We start from the raw sequence: 23,515 nt of genomic DNA, 5'->3' as shown, positions 1-23,515 counted from the left end.
TCACACAACCCAGCTGGCATTAATCTGTTTCATTCTACTTCATATACCAATAACTATGTTCCAAGTTTTTCTTAGACCAAATTCCCAAGCCCGATTCACTTATCTGCTTCCATTCTTATTTGACACCTCTCAGATTAATTCTGGCTGTCTTGAGGATGCCTGAGACAGTTTTGCTGTGAAAATAAAATGCTTAATTTGGTCATTTTTTAAAATAAAAAATCTTATTGGAATATTGTCACTGAAAACATCTCTGGTCTTTTTCTTTACTACCAAGATTTTGAAATTTGCTTTTTCAGTAGCTTGGGGTGGGCACCCCATTCCTGGACTTTCTGTATTAGCTTACATTTATATCTGAAATAAGTCTTATGTTTTCTTTGTTTTCCTTATGTTTTCTTATGTTTATGTTTTCCTTATGTTTTCTTATGTTTTTCTCACATTTGTCAGTGCAGCAAATGATATTCTATATACATTGTAATTCTGACTCCTTCTGACTACTTGCTATAGAGCTACAACTTAATAAATGTTTGATTATGTCATCAGTTAGTTACTGGTGACTCCTTTACCAAATATTTTTCCTTGAAATAGCAGAATTCTCCATCCCTCCAGGCTGCTATGCTTAATTTCTCATTGTCTTACCCAGAACTGTAAACTAATGTTGCATATATTAAATTTTATTTTATTTTTATACCATGCATTCACCAGTACCCCTGCACCATTTTTAATATCAAATACTATGTCAGTCAGGATTCAGTTAGAAAAACAGAAAAGAATTTAATTCAGAAAATTATGTAATTATACAACTCTCTATGAAATTAAAATCAGAGAAGACTGTACATCAATCAAAAGTCTATGAGATTTTAGGGATTCCAGAAGTTTGCAAGAAGCACAGGAAACTGCCAGCAATGATTATAGTTACCCCCACCTCAAAATGGGTAAGTGGAAGAAAAGTCTGAAAGGCTACTGTGAAATCTCACCTCTGACAAAATCCACATGTCTGCTAGAAGTAAAAATAATAATGGCTTCTGTTTCTTTTCTACCTTTCAAAACTTACACAATTGCTGCTCAGTGATGGATCTAATCCAGATCCTTACCGTAGACATTCTGGGAAATATAATGCCCAGATATCCAGCCCCTGAAATACAATGGTAGGGGGCTATGGTTCTAAGTGCTAAAAGTCTGTGTTTCAGCTACCAACACATTCTGAAATCTTAAACTCATTTTCAAGGTTCTCTGAGCTCCTGCTCTGCGAACTTCTCACATTCACTCTATCGCTGATTTGCTAAGCCTCAGCCATTCTGGATTTCTTAACCGAAACACACCATGTTCTCCCTCAGATATAGGTTTTTCATATATTGTTTTCTTCCTGGAATATTCTCTCTTGTTCATGTTTCCATTATTTGGCTAATACCTACTCATTCTTCAAATCTCACATTAGGCATCAACTCCCCAGAGTCTCTTTTGGAATCCCTAATACAGCTTAAATCACATTATTACATGTTTCTACTGCAACATGTTCCTTAAATGTCTTAGTTTTTAATGTACATCAAACTTGGTAGATTATTTAGCATCAGTTCCCACACTAGATTTTTATCTCCATGAAGTTATAGAGCATATTTATCTTATTTACTACCATTTCCTTAGCAGCATTATCTAGGATAACTCAACCTATTTCAAATTTATTTAACTTTATGTTACATGAGAATATTATTAAAATATATTCAAATGCTTTGCTTAAATTCATATTATATCCGTTTCATCTCAGAAAAGGAGAAAGTAAAGTTAGTGTAACATGACTTGTGAGTAAATATTGTTTTAAAAAAATCAATTTAGAATCAACTATATAAACACTTAAATTATGGGTACGTTAGTAAAAGTTATCCAGCAACAGAATGAACAATTGAGTCAGATTAAATAGCATTTATCAAATGTATGTTATGATAAAGAGTATCTTATTGCTGTAAAAAAGGCAAAGATTATGAAAAAATCTTATTTCTTCAAAGAATTAAAATTTATTTTATGAATTCATTGAAGTAGGGGTACAAAGAATAAAATGACATCAACAACTACAACAGTAAACACAATCAGGTAATATCATTTTATCCAACTACCATTTGGAACTGATTTTTAAGAGATTTTGTCAAATGCATTGTATTGGAATCCACACGTTTTGCATGAACTTTGTGTGTGTGGACAAGGAAGTATTTTTCCCTTCGTGGGGGTTGGGGAGAGGCACAAGTCAACTAACTAAAAGGGTCCACCTTGAATTAGCAAAATAAATATTAAGAATTCAGAACTTCTAAACTGACAGCAGAGCAGTTCTTTCCAGAAGCTAATTTGAGACTTTTTTTTTTTTTTTTTGAGAGAGGCTGTCTTTTGGATAGGTTGATTACCTCTTCCTCCAGATTGTCTAAAGCTCTATCTGTTTTAAATTGGGTATTTAGGAATAATATATTTGGATTTCATTATCTCAGCACTGCATAGAAAGGACTTCACTGAATTTCTTTTAATGTTAAAACCGAACCTTTTATAGTTGAACAATGTCTATGTTTTTCATAAGATTGTGTGAAGGCATCATCCATCCGTTATATTCTTCAAGGCTTTTAACATAAGAAACCACATGTTAAAGTCTCCGTTCAGTTTAGAGCCAAGAAAATGTTTATGTATGCAGGCAACCTTGGGAGAAACACATTTTTCCTTTTTGCCTTGGCTGCCAAGATGAACACACATAAATTCGGTGTTTATCTGCAGTGATTGACTCATCACAGGTGCCTGATAACAGCAATTCTTCTGTTTCCTTAAAGTGCTTTTTTTCTTGGCAGGCCCTGGAAGAATGTTTAACAGAGTTGCTTTATACTGTGTTGAAACTGATTCAAGTTCTTTTAAAAAACAGCAAAACAAAAAGCACTAAATATAAATAGTAAATAATCAAATAAACATAATAATTATGTAATCCTGATCGCCAATGAATAATGCATTATCAGTAAAGGCTAACCTTAAATTTTATAAAATGAAGGCAGTTACTTCATTTTATATGTTCTTTTCATTATGACAAGAAAAAAATTCATGTGAGTTAGTGTTCTGAATTTTTTCTTCAAGAACAATATTGATTGATTCATTTAATTTTTTTACATATCTATTCATCAATTCAAAAGTACATTTCAAGCATTTATCATGCATTAGTATAGCAGACTTTGCTTATAATAGGAAGAGTGGTATCAAATCTAAGAGATTAAAAAAATAACAAAAAATAATTTGGGTGGGAATTATTACATATCACTTCTTCACCAAATAGAACAAAATTTCTCAGAAAAAAAAATTGTGACTTAAATAGTAGGTTGGACAATAATATATTATTATAGTAATGGCTAGAAACTAAATATGTACAATTTAGGGGGTTAGTATATACAACTAGATTCTTATGAAATAGTAACTGTATTGTGTCAGGCATGGGTATTTCTGCAGAACTGTTTGGGGCTTTCACTACCTATCACTAATCACAATAATTTTTAGATCCTTATAAAATGGTTTTTTTACATTTGCAAAATCCACAGAATCTTGATCATTTTTAAATAACTAGACAATCAATAAAATGTATCACTTAAAATAAGCAAATTTAAAAACAGTAAAAATAATTATTGGAGTACTGTATTGACATAAAAACATCAGACAATATCTTAACTGTTGGTCATGATTTTTAAAAAATGAATTAATATAGACTATAAGGTGACATTTTTGACATTTTTCACTTGGCTTTTTGTTTGCTTACCTACTTTGGAATAACAGCATAGTGTGATAGACCAGATTAAAAATTATTTTCTGGTCTTTCTTCAAGTAGTAAAATAATAAAAAGAGGAACATTTTCTTAATATATTATTCTTATATGAATGGCTATGCAAATTGAGTAATCTTGTGAATTCATATATCAATAAAGACTATATATGCCTTGTTTATTGAAGTAAAAGCAAAGATTAAGGAATTATAGCTCTGATCACTTAAGGAGAAATAATTTTCCTGTCGCTAATTCCCATTAGCTAACATTTGTCTCACTTCTGAGCTAGATATTATTAATGTAAATCTATTCTTCTGCAGTCTAACATTTGAAAGCCTAGGTCTTACCAGAGGAAATATTGAATGGCCAATCCAATAGTTGTCACTCAGGATTTTTATATAGCCTACTTTCCACTGTGTTTACCTGAAATTTAGTTTTTCAGCGATGGATGTATCAGTGTAAAGAAAGATATATCATCTGTATTAGTCTGTTTTCATACTGCTATAAAGAACTTCCCAAGACTAAGTAATTTATAAAGGAAAGAGATTTAATTGACTTACAGTTCAGCTTGGCTGGAGAGGCCTCAGGAAACTTACAATCATGGAGGAAGGAGAAGGGAAAGCAAGGCACTGTTTTCACAAAGCAACACGAAGTGCCAAGTGAAGTGGGAAGAGCTCCTTAGAAAACTATCAGATCTCTTGAGAACTCACTCACTATCACGAGAACAGCATGGGGGAAATAAACCCCATGTTCAGTCGCCTTCACCTAGTTCCTCCCTTGACACATGGGGATTATGGGGATTACTGGAATTACAATTCAAGATAAGATGTGGGTGCGGACACAAAGCCTAATATCATTCTGCCCCTGTTCCCTCCTAAATCTCATGTCCCTTTTACATTTCAAAACCAATAATGCCTTCGTAAGAGTCCCCCAAAGTCTTAATTCATTGCAGCATTAATCCATAAGTTCAAGTCCAAAGTCTCATCTGAAACAAGGCAAGTCACTTCCACCCATGAGCCTATAAAATCAAAAGCAAGTTAGTTCCTTCCTAAATACAGTGTGTGAGAAAGCTTTGGGAAATACACTTGTCCTAAATGGGAGAAATTGGCCAAATCAAAGGGGCTTCAGGCCCCATTCAAGTCCAAAACCCAGCAGGGTTGTCAAATCTTAAAGTTCCAAATGATCTCCTTGACTCAGTGTCTCACAGTCAGGTCATACTGATGGACTCCCCACAACCTTGGATGGCTCTTCCCCTGTGGCTTTGAAGGGTACAGCCTCCTGCCTGGCTGTTTTCATAGGACTGTGTTGAGTACCTGGATTTTCCAGTCACACAGTGCAAGCTGTGGGTGGATCTTCTGGGGTCTGGCAAATGGAGACTCTCTTCTCACAGCTCACTAGGTGATGCCCCAGTGGGGACTCTGTGTGGGGGCTCCAATCCCACATTTTCCTTCTGCACTGCCTTAGCAGAAGTTCTCAGTGAGGGCTCTACCCCTGCAGAAAATTTCTGTCTGGACATCTAGGTGTATGCATATATCGTCTGAAATCTAGCTGGAGGTTCCCAAACCTCAATTCTTGACTTCTGTGCACCCATAGGTCCAACACCATGTGTAAGCCACCAAGGCTTGGGGCTTGCATCCTCTGAAGCAATGGCCTGAGCTGTACATTGGCCCTTTGGCCATGACTGGGATGCAGAGCACCAAGTTCTGATACTGCACTAAACATCAAGTCCCTGTGCACAGCCCACAAAACCCTTTTTTTTTTTTCTCTCTTTGCCCTCCGGGCCTGTAATGGGAAAGGCTACTATGAAGACTTATGACATGCCCTGGAGACATTTTCCCCATTATCTTGGTGATTAACATTTGACTCCTTGTTATTTATGCAAATTTCTTCAGCTAGCTTGAATTTCTCCTCAGAAAATGGGTTTTTCTTTTCTATTGCATTATCAGGCCACAAATTTCCTAAATTTTTATGCTCTGCTTCCCTTTTAAACATAGGTTTCAATTCCAGATAGTGTATTTGTGAATGTATAAAACTGAATGCTTTTAAGAGTACACAGGTCACTTCTTAAATGCTTTGCCTCTTAGAAATTTCTTTCACCAGATACCCTAAATTATCTCTCTCAAGTTCAACATTCCACAGATCTCTAGCGCAGGAGCAAAATGACACCAGTCTCTTTACTAAAGCTTAGCAAGAGTCGCATTTATTCCAATTCCTAACAAGTTCCTCATCTCCATCTGAGAACACCTCAGCCTGCAGTTCATTATCCGTATTACTATCAGCATTTTGGTCAAAACCATTTAACAAGCCTCTAGGAAGTTCCAAACTCTTCCACACCTTCCTGTCTTCTTCTGAGCCCTCCAAACTGTTCCAACCTCTGTCCATTACCCTGTCCCAAAGTTGCTTCCACATTTTCTGCTATCTTTATAGCAGCACCCCACTCACTGCAGTCTCAACTTAATGTATTAGTCCGTTTTCACACTACCGTAAGAAACTGCCTAGGACTGGGTAATTTATAAAGGAAAGAGGTTTAATTGACTCACAGTTCAGCATGGCTGGAGAGACCTCAGCACACTTACAATCACGGAGGAAGGTGAAGGGGAAGCAAGACATCTTCTTCTCAAAACATCAGGAAGGACAAGTGCTGAGTGAAAGGGGAAGAGCACCTTGTAAAACCATCAGATCTTGTGAGAACTCACTCACTCACTATCATGAGAACAGCAAGGGGGAAACCAAACCCATGATTGAATTACCTCCACCTGGTCTTTCCTTGACATGTGAGAATTATGGGAATTATCAGGATTACAATTCAAGATGAGGTTTGGGTGGGGACACAAAGCCTAATCATATCGTCATCAGATAATTTTAAAATTCAGAAGCAGATATAGTAATACTAGACAAAGTAAACATCACAGCAAAAATAAAAATAAAAATAAAAAATAGCCAGGAGAGAATGATATTGTATAATAATAAAAGGGTCATTATGCCAAGAATATATAGTAATTCCAAATGTTTGTGAACCAAACAACAGAACTGCAAAATACGTAAAACCAAAACTAACATAATTGAAAAGACAAATAGACAAATGTATAAAGTCAGGGACACCAATACCCTTTTTTCAACCACTGATAAAATCACTGAACCTGAAATTAGCAAGCATATAGAGGAACTCAATAGTATCATCAAATATCAACAACAGAATCTGATTGATATTTATAGAACATTATATCCAACCACAATGGAATATGCATTCTTTTCATGTGTCCGTGAAATGTGTACTAAGACAGCCATATCCTGGTTGACTCATGAAACAAACTTCAAGAGTTAAAATTATACAAATTGTTCCCTTATGAAAGTGGAATTAAACTAGAAATCAAAACTAAAAAGATAACATGAAAATCCCTAAAGATTCAGGAATTTAAAAACATAAATTTTACTTACAAATTTTACTTAAATTTTACTTATACTTATAAACAACTCATTCGTCAAATAGGAATTCTTGATGAAAAATTTAAAAAACATAAGCATTAAACTAAAAATTAAAATGAACACATCTATATATGTGGAAAACAATAAAGTAATATCAAGAAGGAAATGTATACTACAGATGCATACATTAGGAAAGAATATGTTTCAAATCAATAATTTTATTTTTTCACTTCAAGAACTTAAAAGAAGAGCAAAATAAACCACATCAAGTAGAAGGAAGGAAATAATAAAGATAATAGCAGATATCAATGAAATTGAAAACATAAAACAGTAGAGAAAATGCCATAAAACAAAGAGCTGATTGTTTAGATATATTAATAAAACTGACAAATCTCTATCATGACTTACATTAAAAAAAGACACAAATTACCAATGTAAGAAATGAAACAAGAGATACCACTACAGCTTCAATAGATACCAAAAAGATAGCAAGAAAATATTATAACAACTCTAAACACAAAAATTTGACCACTTAGATTAAATAGACCAATTTCTTGAAGAACACAGTTATCACAACTCACCAAATATACTATAAAAAGGTAATTTGAATATCCTGTTAATTACTAAGTAAGTTGAATTACTAATTTAAACTTCCCCAAACAGAAATCTCCAGTTCAAAGTAGTTTCACTGGAGAATATACTAAAATGTTGAAGGACAATGAACAATTCTGTGAATCTCTTTCAGAAAATAAAAGATTTGCTTCCCAATTCATTTTATGGAGCTAGTCTTACCCTAATATCAAAACCAGACGGGGAGTATAAGACAAACACAATTATTATCATGAATATGACACAAAAAGTCTTAATAAATTATTCTCCAACAGAATTTATCAATATATACAAACAATTATACATTATGATTAAGTGGATTTATCTCAGAAATTTAAAAGTCGCTCAAGATTGCAAACTTACTGTATAATATACTAATTAGCTGAGGAAGGAAAATCACATGCTCTATTAATTGATGCATAGAATGTTTTATAAAAACTTCTAGAACAATGGGAATAGAGGGAAACTTCTTCAGTGTGATAGCAGCATCTACACACAATATGAAGCTAATACTAGATTTAATTGGGTAAGACCGAATGCTTTATCTGTATAATTGGAAACAACACAGGGGTTTACTTATCATTCTTACTCAACAGAACACCGTGCTATAAATTCTAGCAAGTGCAATAAGGCAAGAAAAATAATAAAGGCACACAAATTGGAAAGGAAGAAATAAAAATGTTCCTATTCATATTTGCAAAGGAAATGATGGTCTACATAGAAAATCCCAAGGAATCTACAAAAACATTCTTAGTACTAATAAGTAAATTCATCACAGTCACAACAATGAGTGAACAAACACCAAAATTGAAATCCAGGATCCTTCACAATAAAAAAAAAAAACTTAGATGTTAAGCTATCAAAACATGTACAGGAGTTGTAAACTGAAACTACAAAATTCTGATAAAAGAAATCAAAGATCTAAATACATGGAGAGACATATTGTGCACATGAATTGGAAAACTCAATATATAAAATATATAAGTTCCAAAATTGATGTAAAGGTTTAATGAAATTGATATTAAAATCCTAGCAAGACTTTATGTATATAAATATGCATATATGAGATATAAATATGTGCATATTTCACATAAAATATAGTTTTATATATTGGGTATATATAGAGAAATATATGGAGAGATATTTCTATCTGTCTATAGATAGATGGTTGGATGGATAGACAGATTTATCCAAAAATGCATGTGGAAAGAAAGGAATTCAAGCAGCTAGAAAAGCGTGGGCTCTGTGACTCCTGCCTGTAATCCTTGTGCTTTGGGTGGCTGAAGAGGGAGGATAACTTGAGATAAGGAGTTTGAGATCAGCCTGGGCAACATAGTGAGACCCTATCTCTACAAAAAAATTAAAAAGTTAGCCAGGTACAGTGGCACATGCCTGTATCTCAGCGACTTGGGGGCTGAGTCAGGAAGATCACTTAAAGAGCCCAGGAGTTCCAAGCGGCAGTGAGCCATTGCAATCCAGCCTAAGTGAAAGAGTGAGACATTGTATCAATAATAATAATAATAATAGTTAAAACAATTTTGAAAACAAAGAATAAAATGGGAGGAACCAGTCTACCTGAAACCAAGTTGTTATATAGCTACAATAATCAAGAGTGTATAGTTTTGGACAAGGGATAAACACAAAGATCAATGGAACAGAATAGAAAACCAAGAAGTAGACCCACAGAAATATACTCAACAGATTCTTGAGAAAGGTGCAAATAGTAGTTTAATAGTGAAAAGATAACATTTTCAGCAATAGTACTGCAATAATGGAATATTCACAGGCAAACAACAAATAAATGAGATTCAGCCTAATTATCTCAAGTTACACAAAAATTGATGTGAAAATAGACCATGAAATTAAATGTAGTACATAAAATTATAAAATTTTCAGTGAAACACTTAAGAGAATCTTTGAGATCTAGAATTAGGCAAAGTGTTCTTAGAGTTGATTCCAAAAGTAAAATCAATAAAAAGAAAGATTGTTAACTAGACAAAATCAAAATTAAAAACCTTTTATGAAAAGCATTGTTAAGATAATGAAAGCTACAGACAGTGAGAAAATATTTGCAAGCAACATATCTTACAAAAGATTACTATTAGAATATACACAAAGAACTTGCAAAGGTCATCATAAAAAGTTCTGTTAGAAAAAGGGGAAAAGACATGTCGAAGCATTTTATTGAAGAGGATATCAGATGACAAATAAGCACATGAAAATATTTTCCTCATCACTAGCCATTAAGCAAAGGCTAAATTAAAACCACAGTGATAAATCACTATATATCTATCATAATATCTAAAATAAAAACGTGACAATAACATCAATTGCTGGTGAAGATGTATGTATAAAAGATATTCACTCATACATTGATGCTGGTTGTGTTAAATGTTATGGTTACTTTGGAAAACATTTAGACATGTTCTTTAAAAACTAAAAATGCAACTATCATTCAATCTAGCAGATATACTCCCCACAAAGTTAAAACTTAGGTTCACACACACACAAATCTATACATTAATGTTGATAGCAATGTTATTTACAATAGCCCAAAACTGTAAACTCAGATGTCCTTAAATGGGTAAATGGTTAAACATACAGTGATATCCATTTATACCATGGATTACTACTCTATAATAAAAAGGAACAAGCTATTGATATGTGTAATAATAACTGGATGACTCTCTAGAGATTGATGTTGGGTGAATAAAATCAATCCCCAGTAATCACATACCATATGATTCCATTTGAAATGACAAAATTTTAGGAATGAAGAACAGATTCATAGTTACCAGAGTTTGAGAAGGAGGTAAGAGTGGGAGGCAAGTAAGTGGGTATGTCCATAAAAGAACAGCATGAGGAATTCTGATGACCAGGAGAGAATGGAAACCAATCGGTGAAATGGAGAAATTCAAAAGAGAATTAGGAAAGGTAGAAAGAATCAGATAAAAAAAATCTAAAATTAAAAAAAATTCTTAAATTAAGAATTCATTAGATGTCTTTAAGAGGAGATTAGATATTGCAGAAAAGTATACTAACAAACTGGAAGTCAGGACAATAAATAATAACCAAAGCGAAGCACAGAGAGCAAAAGTAACTGAGAATATAGCATGCAGCATAAGGGATACGTGCAATACAGTGGGGAAGGTACAATATATGTCTAGTTGGAGTCCCAGAAAGAAAGAGGAATAAAGAATAAGAAAGAAGAAAAATCTAGAGAGATAATAACTGATATTTCTAACTGATATAAGTCATTTATGCATAGATTGAAGAAGTTCAGAAAATCTGTAAATGCATGATTTATAATAAATACAATACAAAGTAAATTTTATTAGGCACATCACAGTCAAACTGCTGAAGAGAAAAATCTTAAAAACAGCTTCTTCAAAAACAACAGTGAGACTTAGAACTGACTGATGACTGACATGGAAGACAGAAGAAAATGAAATGCCATATTTAGAGCAGTGAAAGCTTCATTTCTATGCCTATTGAAAATATCCTCTAAAGATGGAAGCAAATATGTGCTGTTTCAGACAAAGTACATCTGACTGAAATAAAGTATTATTAGAGAATCTGCAAAAATAAAATTTTGAATGGTCAAAGTATACATAATGGTATAAAATACTGTAAGTTATAATCACTGGAAAATTTGAAAGTAGCAATATATTTTGCTCTGAAAATTGCAGCATCTGCTTTAATTGCTTTTGACTGTGGTTTTGAGTGCTTTTTTGTTTAGATTAAAAAGTTAAGTAAAAATACAAACTGACTTTATTCATAATATGAGTATAAAATTAAAACTACATATAAGTCAAATAAATTATGCATAATGAGAAAGAAGAAGTTTGTTTTCTGAAAGCTGTTACTCCCATATCTCTCACAGTATTTGTCCTTTTATCCACAAAAATCTATTACCAAACTATATAAGGCTTGAAAATATACAACTATGCCTAGCACAAAGTGAGTAACCAGTAAATGTTTTCTGAACATATTTTTTTGAAATGTAAACACGGTGATTTCATCAGTACAGTTCTAATTAATACCATATAATCAGTTTATCAAACTGAAAATGGATGAAAATGCACAAATATCAAAAGCATATAGAAGTGTCAGAAAGTTTGCCTTGAAAAGTGAATTGAAAATCAACCAGGGCTCAGTCTAGTGGCATTTAGCATTTCTATCACCCATAAACAACTGCTATATGTGACATAATTATCGTCAGTATTTACCTTGGAAACAGTTAATCCATTACTTAATATGTATTTGGAATTGAGTCAAGGAAAATATCAGATAGAAAGAAAGAAGTTCCGTGGTGATTTGCAGTCTTTGTCAGTAGCTCATGCTTGTAAACCCAGCTGTATGATTGCCTACATTTAATCCGTCTTTTTCATTTTTAAAAAGCCACCCGTTATCTTGAAAATAAAATAAAATAAGCCTTTTTTTCAAAGATGGAAAATTGTATCTTCGTGTAATGGTAACATAATGCACTGATGCTGATAACAAAATGAAATAAAGAAAAATTAAAGGCATTTAGAGCGTGGCTCTTACAAGATGCATTCACATTCCTTTATCTGACTTTATATAAATGAACACAAAAGGAATAATACACTCCAAAAGGCAAGAAAAGAATACAGCAGGAGGGCTGAGATAGGAAAAATATGTGGAAGGAGGATGGTGGTGCTGGACCAAAGACAGGAAAGTCATAAGCTGGCAAGAATGATCAAAACAAAATGAGCATATAAGGAAGAAACACTGTGACTCTGGCACTAGCAGGCCATCTCAGATGCTGTATTTGGTGCTTAGGTTATGTTCAGTTAGCTGTTTGTGGGCTTGCAAAATGAGAAGAACATGCAAAGTTCCCATCAGAATGGATATGTGAGAGGTGAGAAACAGATTTTCAGGCTTCTATCCCACATTTGTCTTTAAAATTTGCGACATACAAATTATAAGTAAAAAGAAGAGTATGAAATATGTTGCAGGGTACAAAAGAACCATGTGTCGTGGTCATGCTTTCCAGGACCTCAGAACTGGGTCCCTCTACAAATTCTTCCCTCGGTGACACAGAATACGGTACAGACATGTATTGTTTTCGAAAGTTATGTCTTAGGGTCGAATCAAGTATTGTTTCTCACATTACAATAATCTGAATTAAGAATCAGGGTCATATTTTTAGTACTGTTAAATATACATTTTGTCCCAAGAATCATTATGCTTCTTTCCTTACTTTTATACAAATGTTAGCACACCCACACCCACACACGCACACAAATTAAACAGTCCAAATGGTAGAAATACTACAGCAGGCGCTCTTTTATGGAACTAGGCAAGAAGTAATGCATTACAAAGAGGATCACGTTACTTCCCTGCTACAAACTCTCTTTGATTCCTAGTTAATAGCCTTAGAATAAATCCCAAATTCTTTAGCAAGGCACATAAATGCTTTACAGTCTGGATCTTGCTTATGCAAACCTCCCTCCTCTCACTCTGAGGTATATACGTAATAATACGTTAATAATAAAATGTTAAAAGAGCTAACACCTATCGAGTGCTATCTGCCAACAATCTTTCTAAATAGACGTATTAACTCATTTAATTCTTAAGTCATATTAAGATATATGTATCATTATTATTCCTCTTTTAATATATTCCATTATTATTCCTATTTATAATTTTGTCTGTAAAATTCCTATTTTATAGATGAGTTAATTGACCTAGAGAGAGGTTGAGTAATTTGTCCTATTTTATGGCAAAGCCAGGATTCAAACCCAGATCCTTGAAATTCCCCAAGTGTGGTGTGCCTTCTCTGACCTCTGAGGCTTGAACATGAAACTTTCCTCCTACATGTACCTAAAGCCCATCCTAGGCTTACTCTCATTATGTAAAATATTTGTACCTTGGTGATATTTCCTGCTTATTTTTCTGCTCACAAAAATATAACAGTACATTGAATACGGCTTTGTCTTTTTCATCACTGCCTCCTCCTATTGGTTAGAGTAAAGGCTCAAATTCAAGCTCCCCACCACATTTGATAGATGCAGATTGGGGAGAAATTCCTCAATAAATTGTAGCTTCCATTTTCTTATCCACAACCACTTGGTAATGATTTCAGCTACAGTTCACAGGGTCTAGGTGAATGCTGTTTGTAAATATACATGACTGTATTTTAATTCAAGCCTAAAATTAGCCCAGAGAAGAAAAGTGTGCTATCTAAAATGGTGCTTGTTTTATGCTTGAAGCTAAATACATGTTTTTTTTTAAGTGAATGAAGGATGCTCATATTGATTACTTACTCTGTTCCACACATACGATTAGATTATTAGTAGGTCTCCATGAATAATGGTGACAAAATTAATAAATGAGTGAGTTAATTGAGTGGACAGGTCACATGCAAGTGTGATGTGACCAGAAATGAACTAAAGCCACGAATTACAATTTCTGCTGATTTTTGGTGATGCTTAGAATTTCCATCATTCAATTAATTACTTTAAGTTAAAGACTGTTACCAAAGATAACTCAACTGGGGATACTGGATCAATCTTTTAGTATTCATTATTTCATCATTTAGTTCTTTGCCTGTCCCCATCCTTCTGTTTCCCCAGTCTCCTTGCTTTTACTGCTCAAGTTGGAAACACCTTTCTGTGTTAGGTTAAAATGCAAGTATTCCGCAAACAACAACAACAAAATATAAATTCCTGTTTCCAGCTTTAGGAATTACAAGATTATTTAAGCATAATGCTGGATTAAATGCCTTGTCATCTTACATCTATTGGGAGGTAATACTTCTTACAGAGATGGGCTTTTTCATGAACTAGAAGGCCTAATCATAGAGCATTTTCAAGGCATATAGATCCAGGATGGGGCACGTTGGAAGTACTGGGTCGACAGAGGAAAAGATGATGTCATGTGAGACACTAAAATAAAACAGAGAATGCCTGTATTAGCGGTGTACCAAATACTCCTATTGGCCTCAGAAAAGGCCAAAATTAAAGCTCCTCGCCAGATGTGACAGACACAGATTTGGGAGAAATTCCTTAATAAATTGGAGCGTCTATTCTTCTATCCACGATCACTCCATAATGATTTTAACTATAGTTCATAAGGTCTGGGTGAATGTCGTTTATAAATATAGATGATTGTATATGAAGTGAAGCCTAAAATAAGCCCAGGAAAAGAGAAAAAAGTGTTATCTAAAAAGGCAAACCAGGCTGTGGGGGCTGAGGCCACGTAGGGACAGTGAATGTGAAAGATAATACTAAGAGACAATCACCTGAAAGGTGGGGATTCTGGATTGCAGAGAAGATGAGTGGGAAACCTATGCAGAAGGATGGGAAAGAGCAATACTACAATGATGTTCAACAGAGGGCTTGGTTCATCAGGTCCTGACACAGGATTTGCCATACTGTATCTAAATGAGGATATCAAAATATCAACTAAGCTACTTAAACAAAAAACAAAACAAAACAAAACAAAACAAAACAAAACAAAAAAACTTCCCACATTCCCTCTGCCTCAGAATTCCTAGAGGAGCCCACCTACATTCCCCTTCTCTGCCCTTGAACCCCCCAGAGCTGTGATGGCTGATGAAAACAGCCATGGTCATCTCCTTCCTTCCAGCCAAGAATCAGCAAACCAGGAGACTTATGCATTTTCTGTTCATCTTGATCTGGAGCCTATTTGCCACTTGAGTCTCCCTAGCCATATTCATAGACTTGCTGTTTTCAAGTATGCCATGGTCTTCCATCCCTCTGTATCGTTTTATAAACGTCACCATCTCCCTGAAATGTCCTCTCTTTCCTAGTCTATTTGCTTAATACTTCTGTCTTATAAAGTTTTAGCTTTAAAGTCATTTTCCCTTTGAAGTCTATTTTGATATTTTCCATAAGGTAGATTTGCCTGTTCCCTCTTTTATGCTCCTTCAAAACCAAATATCCTGTTCTTTGAGCTTAGCACATATAACATCTCCTTGTACTTATTTATGTGTATGTCAGACTCCTCTCCAAGCAATATGCTTTAAACAACTTGAGGAGTTTAACAACATTTAGCAAATAATGGGGACTTAAATAAATATTTGACTTAATAAAGAATAAATTCATTAATCATATAAAATAATATTTTCTGCCTTTACAATTTTCTCTTAGATGAGCTTGCAGTCAGAACATCTGCTGCATACAAAGGACTCAATATTTCATAAAATGTGTAAAAAAGCTTCTACTAAGAAGTAAGGAAGAACGTTTGGGTGTATTTCCTTTTACAGCAATTAGTCCAGGACCAATTATTTCTGGTATCTGAGAATTATTTAAGTTTTCAAAACATAAGCAGTGTCATCAATGGAATGAGTGTGACTAGCAATAGCTTATATATTAATGGAAATGATGGGAATTAAAGAATGTTACTCTATATTACTTACTCTGTGAATTTCTTTTCCCAAGATGACAAGTTTTCTTTGTGTCTTCTAGTATGTTAATTGGGATTTGCCCTGGCTAATATTTGGAGAATAAACAAACACTGCAGGCTCAGAATGTAAAAACCTAACTGCCATTCAGAAAAAGTGCATTGCAAAGGGAAAAGAGAAGGTGACAAGACCATAGCTTAACACATCAAAATGTCAGGCTGTCTTTTTTCCTTGTGTTAAACCAAAATCCCATCTGAGATTGTCAGAGAAGGAAGAGCTGTCTGGGGACATTGAGGTAGGGTAGGTTAGATCTGACGCTTAAACAGAAGAAAGAAAGGAAACCGTATATTCTTAGGTTACTTCAAGAGTACTGATAATATTCATCTGAAAGGGAACATAATGTCTAACTGGAAAAAATAATTAAGATCAATAAAAAGCTTACAAGATTTCTCCAGGATGGTAAATAAGATTCACAAGGAGATCAGTGTTTGACATGGGTGGGAAGTTCAGCAGGGAGTAGATGGGTGGGCGAGTGTTTAAAACATTAACTGTTCTTTGAGTTGAGATGTTAAACTCTTATAATATTTGGCATGAAATCCTATTGATTGTGTAAAGGCTAATTTCCTTGTCATTGAATATAAGAGAAAAATATATATATTACAGTGCCATAGTCAAGGCAGAACGTTTATTTCCTTGTCTTGTATGAGAAATACAGATTAAGGACTAATAATGTACGTAAATAATTATCAAATTAGATTGGGACAAGGCCCTATCATAGAAAGATTTCATGATAAGTTATTTAAGCCTGTTTTTTATACTTAAAAGTTTATTTCTAGAAAGTCTCTTTTGCGGTTTTCTACACATAGTAATTGTTCATTTATTTATGTCAGTTTTAGTGTTATTTTCATAAGCATTAAAATAAAGCACGTCAAAATTTGGTAGGTGCTACTTGGGGGAAAATACTTTCCCATTTTCCTTTCTTATTATTTTATTTGGTTTATTTATTTTTTTAGAATGTACAGAGACAGCATTTTCATAATATAGGAAAGTATACTGCTATTTCTGTGTAATTTGAATAATATTTAAAATACTGCTTTTTCCTTGTTCTTATCCAAGGACTGTGGTAAGGTTACCTCTGTTTCTATTTTTTCCTCTTTTTCTTTTATAGCTAATTTATCCACCTGGAGTTTAGTTTTTTCGAACCAATCATCCTCAGGCAATTTAAAAATAATCATTTCTTTGCTTACCTTTTTGGAAAAAAAAAACTTGAATAAATATTAAATAATGAATTATTATTATTATTAAATATAATAAACATGAGTATAAAGCATGTGTCTTGTCTTGTCCAGTCACCATATGATTATGAGAATTAGCTTTATCCACCTGGCTTTGATAAGATGAACATGTAGCAGGAAACTACCCCTTATTCTATCTGGATGGTACTTCACCAGTTTTTGTGTCTATTTAAGACCAACAGATTATCAAATCAAATGAAATTTCAATCACTTCTTTATTGAGAATAGATAATCATTCCAAGACAATAGTGTGTATGACTGTGGTGGTAGTTGTGATATTGGCTTCTGATCTGGGTAAATCATTCCGCTGTTCAGACTGGAGTAGCATTTCATATCCCAGAATTTTAGGGGTGCTCCCTGTGCTTTCAATGAGTCCAACACACCAACTCTCATCTAGAACTCTCTGTTTGCTCCTCAATTTCTGCAGCCCTGTGCCCCTTTTGTACCTACGTTTTCTTCTTTTCCTGGGATTTCCCATTCTTCTTTACGAAAATGACCAACTCCCAGTTCCTGACTGGGCTGAAGTGACAATTTTATTACTTTTTCTTTCACCTTGTGATTCTACAAAGGGAAGAAATGAGCCCTGGTTTGAGGCTTGCAGATCCATTGGTGAGATGGGGAGAAGAATACTCTTTTATCCACAGGAAAAACAGTTGAGGGGGGTTCCTTCTTGTACTGGTCTGCTAGGACTGCCACAATAAAATACCACAGACAAACAGCAGAAATTTATTTCTCAGAGTTCTGGAGGTTGAAAGTCCAAGATCAGGGAGCCTCCAATGTCTTTGTTTTTCCTAGAGCCTCTCACCTTGACTTTCAGGTGACTGTATTTTCACTGTGTCCTCACATGGCTGTTTCTCTGTGCACATCCCTCCCCAGCCCCCTGGCTTCTCTTCTTCTTCTAAGGATACCAGACCTATTGGATTAGGGCTCTACCCTTATGACCTCATTTAACCTTATCTCTTTAAAGGTTTTATCTCCAAATTGACACAATGGAGGTTAGGACTTCAACATATGATTTTGGGCAGGGGGCAATTCAGTCCATAACACTTCACTTTTGGCAGTTGGAGTCTTCCATATATATATATATATATATGTACATATATCTATATGTACATTTTACACTTCCAAGATCAGAACTTTAAAGGGGTCTTGAAACTTGTTATATTGGATTCATGTTCTTCCTATTAATGTAATTTTTACTTCATAATTTCTGAATTTATATCTTTGATCATATTAGACATCGTTTCAGTTATTCAAAAGTGATTTTTATTTTTCTCACCTTCATTATGGTGCAATACATATCCAGGACATAACTAACTTTAAAAAAGAAAACCAAAATGTCCAGGGAACTAATTATATTTTTCATATGACACCATTTTGATATTGATGTAGTAACCTTTTATTCTTTCACTGAGTGTGGTACTCAGAAAGCCTGTCCAGTTCTTATTGGTGTAATTACACACACGGAAAATCTTACCTTTTAGTATTAAAATAGAGGAATACTATCATACATTCTGAACAGCTAGGATGCATTTCAAATTGATAAGAGAAATATTCTTACATATTTCTTTTCCTTGAAAATATATGACATATATCTCAAACTGGTAGTTAAGCAACCAAACTCCATATACAAATTTGTTTTGTTTCTTGCTTTTTTTTGTTTTGTTTTTGTTTCTAATGACATAGAATGCTTTTCAACATAGTAAGCATTATTTCCTTCCACTTCTCCACATCACTTGCCTACCTATAGAGACATATGATGCTTACATTCTCTGATTTAAAAGATAGAAAATATATGATATAGAAATATTTACAAAACATCATTTTTTTTTTCCTACTATTAGGGACTCAGAAACATCAGGGTGGATGATTGGGGATGAGCAATTTTAGGTGAAAACTAATTTTTATAAATACTTTCCATTTTCTAATGTGAATAGATAAATTATCATTTGCATATTTTAAGTAATTATATACAAAATCATGGCCTACTAAGATCTGGCCTAGATGATGTATTTTATTAAATAATAAATAATATGCTTTGCCAGAAATTCAAATTTAGAAGACTTCATATTAAAATTCATGTCATAATCTAAAGGCCAGAAAAATTAAATTATTGTCTGCATTCCCACAATCAGTATAGCAGAGTGTTGATGTTCCCTGTGGTCAGTCACATGTTCTTTTATTCACACAGGCCCAGCTCATCCCTATGGTTTTATAACCTTCTCAGTTTCTCACTCCTTTTATTTGTGTGATGGTCCTGGTCCCAACAGCTTTTGAGTATGTGACTACTACTTTATGTTCTTACTTAACTTGATGACAAATGAAAAGAATCAAACAAGATTTAGCAATACAAAAGGAGTTTATTGACTCAAATAACTAAAAAGTCCAAGGATGAAGCTATCTTAAGGCACAAATCTGGGGACCCAAATAGTTTTGTTATGGCTTTGATTTCTTCATTAGGTTCTGCTTTTCTCTTTGACTTAATTCTTAGTTTAAACATGACTTAAACTAAATTGTTTGTATAGGTAGAAGTTTTAGAGCCAAAAAGGCACTTCTTGCTAATATCTTCAACAAACATCAGGGTTAACCTTCATCGGCTTAGATGAAGTCATTGTTTGCTTTCTTAATGAATATTGTGACTAGTGCTAGGAGTTATCCAATTAGGTTTTGGTCATGTGCCCAACCTAGATTTCATACTGCACTGGGACAATATATACTGATGGGGAGCTTGGCATGTAGAGATTCAGATCAGACAGAACTAATTGCAGATATTCCCCAATTGCTTGCTTCCCAGCATTCACATTTTTTATTCAATACAGAACAATTTTAAAACACCTATACCTAACTTGGTGCAGCGATTTTTCCCATCAATTTTCTCTCAATCTACTCCTTGGGATGGTTACCAAAGGCAAGTATCTAAAAGCTTTTAATCTTTATTCCAGCATAGGTGCTGGGCTCTAAGTGGCTTCTGTCTGGGTTTTCACATCTAAAACAATATGGTTAATCTACCCCTACCTCAGAGTGAAACTCAATTAACTGCTTATTTTTTTTTGTGGTGGACTTAATTTTTACCATTTTTAGACAGTTTGTGTAAATCTGAAGATACTGGGGAGGTATCCATGGCCAAGTTCTGTCTCTGTCTTGGAACTTACTCTCTTTTGTTTTCAGCTTCCTTCCTTTAGTGCAGGGCTTGGAATGGGACTTTTAAGCAATAAAATGTACATGACTATCATACTGTCAGATATCTGAAAATGATGAAAACTGGGTATATTATTCTGTTCTCATGCTGCTAATAAAGACATACCCAAGACCGGTTAATTTATAAAGAAAAGAAGTTTAATTGACTCACAGTTTCACATGGCTGGGGAGGCCTCACAATCATGGCTGAAGGTGAAAGAGAAGCAAAGTCACATTTTACATGGTGGCAGACAAGACAGCTTGTATAGGAGAACTCCCCTTTATAAAACTATCAGGTCTCGTGAGGCTTATTCACTGTCATGAGAACAGCATGGGAAATATCTGCCCCCCATGATTCACTTACCTCCCACTGAGTCCCTCTTATGACACATGGGAATTATGGGAGCTACAATTTAAGATGAGATTTGGGTGGGGACACAGCCAAACCATATCCCTGGGGGAAAATTCTTTTCTCTATGTGTGTGAGTGTGTGTGTGTTTTCCAATGTTCTGTTCAGATCAGATTCTATCTCATTTGAAGGAATTTACTTAAAGTCATGAGTAATCAACTGATTTACATATCCTTTTATGTTTATATTAATTCTCTTAAAGTTCCAGCAAAAATAAACACTTGGCATGAGTCACGGTATCCAACAACTAAAAATTTATCATGTGAAAATCACTGGCTCCTTATAACCTGAGGTATATCATCCACCATCTCGGTCTCTGTAATTGCACATTTGAGGATATTTCATTTGCAAAACCCTTTTCTTCAGTATTTGTGATACTATATGTGAATCATTGTTTCTATTTGACCGGTTTTTAAAATTTTCACCAATTTGATACTGGAGATTCATTGCACAATGCTGAATTGATAATTTTTAATTTTTCTTTCCTATTTGGCACGTAAAATATTGCAAGGTTACTTCTCACAAATGATAGCATTTAAAAATTGATAGTATTGTAGCAATCAAAACTCTTGCAATTGGCAAAAACAGCTAAGTATTAGCCTGATAAGGGAATGTATTATCTACATACTAAAAAGTATATTGGAAATAGTTGTTTCTAAATACTCAATGTACATAATTAGAGATCTTTTGCATTTCTTTCTTTTTTTTTTTTTTGAAACAGAGTCTCACTCTGTTGCTAGGCTGGAGTGCAGTAGCTCGATCTCGGCTCAATGCAACCACAGTCTCCTGGGTTCAAGTGATTCTCCCGTCTCAGCTTCCTGAGTAGCTGGGACTACAGGCGGCGCCACCATGCCCAGCTAATTTTTTTGTATTTTAACAGATGCAGGGTTTCACCATATTGGCACCATCTTGGCCAAGATGGTCTCGATCTCCTGACCTTGTGATCCACCCGCGGCAGCCTCCCAAAATGCTGGGATTACAAGCATGAGCCACCACTCCTGGCCTTACCTTTGAATTCTCAGCTCTACTTTCTTCTGTAATTGTGTCATTATAAATCAAATTTTCTTCAAAAGTGGTGAAGATGGCCACCTTTTGTTGCCTTCATAGTTTTACCCATTAGAAATGAATCTCCTTTGCCTGCCTCAGGTCATGGGGTCCTCACTGTGTCCCTCCACAGTATAAAATTAGATGAGATATACTGGATGGACAGACCTGCTTATGGAACTCACCTACAGTGCTGGGTGATGAGATAAGTCTCATTCAAATCCTTAGAATCAGGAAGGGTTCCCAAATAGTAAACAAGAAAGGTAGACAGTTGTCTACCATAGTCTACAATAAATGTTTTCTCTCAAGAACAAAATTACATGGCAAATTGTCACAAAAAGAGATCACCAAACTCAAGTTAGTTTATGAAGGTATTTTGGACAATGATTACCTTATGCCTTATACTTGCTAAAAAAAAAAAAAAAAAAAAAAAAAAAGTGAAATTATCTGATTCGACTGATAAAAGCAAGACTGGCTAAGAAAAGAATAGCTACATATATGATGTAAGTTAAATTATGACAGAAGCAATTAAATGAACATTTCTCATTTTCTTTCACAAAAGTACTTATTTATTGATTAAAGTCAGTTGCATTTTAAAAATATGCCCTCTCATTCCTTCTGCCACATCACTCACTCCAATCTGAGGTCCTTTTGTTACTAAGAGTTTTAATGCTGGTTTCAAGTATAGGGAAGAAAAAATTACTCCACTACCTTCTTAGGGTCTCCAGTTGGATGTACGCATTAAACTGACATAAGATAGATTCATGGGATAAATGCATAAGCACTTTATAAATTTTACATTGACATGGGAGTCCCCACAAAAGAATCAAGACCCAAAGGAGCAGTTAAGAGTTGAGTTCGGGCCAGGCGCGGCGGCTCACGCCTGTAATCCCAGCATTTTGGGAGGCCGAGGTGAGCGAATCACGAAGTCAGGACATCGAGACCAGTCTGGCGAACATATTGAAACCCCATCTCTACTAAAACTACAAAAAATTAGCCAAGCGTGGTGGTGGGCACCTGTAGTCCCAGCTACTCGGAGGCTGAGGCAGGAGAATGGCGTGAACGCGGGAGGCGGAGCTTGCAGTGAGCTGAGCTCACGCCACTGCACTCCAGTCTGGGTGATAGAGTGAGGCTCCATCTCAAAAAAAAAAAAAAAAAAAAAAAAAAAAAAAAAAAAAAAAAAAAAGAAAAAAAAAAGTTGAGTTTGTATACTGAATTGAACAAAAAGTGGTAAATTATGAAAATGTGACAAGACAAAGGGACTTGAGATATGGCAGTTAATGGTGGAAAAGTAACAAGGAAAGTCAGAGTTAGTATACAAGGTTTACAGATTTCTCTCAGTCTGTACGGCCATTCCTGATGGTAAGAATGCTATTTTCCTTCTGGTATAAGAA

General features: G+C 34.5%; 1 long non-coding RNA gene across 1 annotated transcript; it reads right to left on the bottom strand.

The window, feature by feature from the left end:
• Positions 1 to 746: 746 nt before the first annotated feature.
• Positions 747 to 4,558, bottom strand: LOC123568048 (uncharacterized). The gene is made up of 2 exons (XR_006691260.2): positions 4,330 to 4,558; positions 747 to 2,822 (listed from the first exon to the last, which is right to left on the bottom strand). It is a non-coding gene; the product is annotated as an uncharacterized lncRNA (long non-coding RNA).
• Between the last annotated feature and the right edge of the window lie 18,957 nt (positions 4,559 to 23,515).

The sequence above is a fragment of the Macaca fascicularis genome, chromosome 1, assembly GCF_037993035.2.
Source record: "Macaca fascicularis isolate 582-1 chromosome 1, T2T-MFA8v1.1".
Lineage (NCBI taxonomy): Eukaryota > Metazoa > Chordata > Mammalia > Primates > Cercopithecidae > Macaca > Macaca fascicularis.
The sequence above is the reverse complement of the archived record's forward strand: the minus strand, read 5'-3'. Positions and strand labels throughout refer to the sequence as shown.